General features: G+C 31.7%; 1 non-coding gene across 1 annotated transcript; it reads left to right on the top strand.

Annotated features, from left to right (window-relative positions):
- The first annotated feature begins 2,128 nt into the window (after positions 1-2,128).
- LOC131053432 (U6 spliceosomal RNA) lies at positions 2,129-2,231 on the top strand. The gene has a single exon (XR_009107691.2). It is a non-coding gene; the product is annotated as a U6 spliceosomal RNA (small nuclear RNA).
- The last annotated feature ends 251 nt before the right edge of the window (positions 2,232-2,482 follow it).

The following is a 2,482-nucleotide window of genomic DNA, read 5'->3' as shown; positions in this document are numbered from 1 at the left end:
CACTCAACGAAGGGACTGCGAACAAGACGCGTCGTTTTAAGACGCCTAAATGAGTTGCGGGAGAACCAGGGTGACTCCCCGAAGACGCCACCTCACCCTCGGGTCGCAACTCTTGGGGGATCCACGATAACCCTCACGCAGGGTATTAAAAGACCAATGTGCGGCGGAAGGAAAAAAAGGAAGAAAAAATACGAAAAGAATAGGGAGCGAAAGAAAGACGAAAACGCAGGAAGAAAGGAAAGAGGAACGCAGGAAGACACTCGACCGAGGGTATTTCGGGCAGAAGGACTGCGCGCAGGCAACAGGTAAGTCCGCTAGATCTTTAAATATATTTTATAGAAAAAGTAATATTAAAATATAGAACTTCATAGATAGTATATAAATTGTTAGGATGAAATAATAGCATAAGGTTCCTTATTTAAATGCATTGTGTGTTATATTAATGATAGATAAATAATGTAGTAATATAAAACAATAGATATATATATATATATATATATATATATATATATATATATATATATATATATATATATATATATATATATATATATATATATATATATATATATATATATATATATATACGTATATATGTATACGTATATATGTGACAAAATAATGAATAAATCATCAGGAATGAACAGGTAGTAAATAGTTTAATAAATAGAACTAATTAATAAACCACAAATCTTAACTAAGGAAATAATATCTTAAAGTAATTAAGGGTTAATGGACATAATATGCATTATTATTAAATTATGAATAATATGAAATAAGCAATTACATGTTTAAAACCTGGTGGGGTAGATGAGGAATTGGGCAACAGGGAATAGCAGGAACTAGGCCTCTGTCAGGTAGCCCACCCACTGCAGTTGACAAAGGGCTTCTAGCAGGAGGTCCAAGGGGGTATGCACCGTCCTTGGGCTTGATAAGCCAGGAACTAGGCCTTTGTCAGGTAGCCCACCCACTGCAGTTGACAAAGGGCTTCTAGCAAGAGGGCCAAGGGGGTATGCACCGTCCTTGGGCCTGATAAGCGCTACGGGCATTCCTAAGGTAGCTTATCCTTTTATTTCCACTAGGCATTAAACATGTAGTTGACTTATTGATATATAATAAACTCAAATGAATTCTAGACAAATTATACCTTAGATGAGTTAATCAATCATTAAGAAAAATCATTGTTTATGTGTTTCCTTAGATTTGCGAAGTTGGGACATTACAGCCTCATGATTATTCTCTTTATTTAGGTGATTGTTAAATTATTATTTTTTATAATTATTTGTAGTTTAATTGGTGAGAATGATGGTATATTTTTAGTCATGCTATCTACAAAGTTCAAATCTTTCATAAGATTAATTGGATTAGTGATTTTGATTGATTAGTTCTTTCTTCTGTCAAGATTGGGACAATTTAAATAAAGAACAAGTTCTAATTTAAACTATATATGTTTATCATGTTATAATCTACTTAAAAAGTACAAACATGTCAATATGTAGATAATCTTATTGTTTCCATCAAAAAATAAAAAATAAAATAAAATGTATAAACAAATAAATAAAGAAGATGAATATGTAATCGCGGGACAAATTTACTATTAGATATTGGATGTCCTTAATATATATAATCAAATTCATCTTTCATCTTTAACTAAATAAAAATAAAATTTATAGAACCATGCTATAAACAATAAGACTACTACTTTTCTCTTCTTAGAAAATAATCATGACAATTGTCTGCATATTGAAAATAAGGCATAGCTCTGTTTGCTTGCATTGAACATTATCCTTATTGTACAAAATTCACTCCATATTTTGACTTTCCAAATAAATATATATATATATATATATATGTGGGGGACCAAAGAATGAACCAAGGCACTTGCAAAACATAACTATCACAGTTAATCTCAAAACCCTGGTTCGCTAATATAGTGAATAGGCACTTTGTAAACACGGTTTTTAGCAGATAAAATGTTTGAATCAATTGAAGAAAAAGTTTCCTGCTAAACTGAAAAGTCGAAGCCACGTATGTAACTGGTGCCAGCGGGGGTTGTTACTTTATTCCCACATTTCGTACAATTACTTAAAACAAAGGGTTAAATTTAAAGAGCTACTGCTATTATAGTGTCTCTTCGGAGACATCCGATAAAATTGGAAAGATACAGAGAAGATTAGCATGGCCCCTGCACAAGGATGACATGCATAAATCGAGAAATGGTCCAAAATAATTTAATACCCTTTTTGCGGAGGTTTTGCAGAGGTCAATAAATTGTTCTGGTTTAATTTTTTTATGAAGGAATTAGTTAAAATTGACATCAATAATAGGTACAAGTAATTGTACATGTTGTTTGGAGTTCTTTTAAGCAAGGCCAATAAAATGTTTTTGATGATTTTTTTTATGAAGGAATTTATCAAAATTGAAATGGGGTTCTTTTCTTTAAGATTGATAAAACATTTTAAATTGATTTTTTTGTAAGGAA

Source organism: Cryptomeria japonica, chromosome 10 (assembly GCF_030272615.1).
Source record: "Cryptomeria japonica chromosome 10, Sugi_1.0, whole genome shotgun sequence".
NCBI classification, from domain to species: domain Eukaryota; kingdom Viridiplantae; phylum Streptophyta; class Pinopsida; order Cupressales; family Cupressaceae; genus Cryptomeria; species Cryptomeria japonica.
The sequence above is the reverse complement of the archived record's forward strand: the minus strand, read 5'-3'. Positions and strand labels throughout refer to the sequence as shown.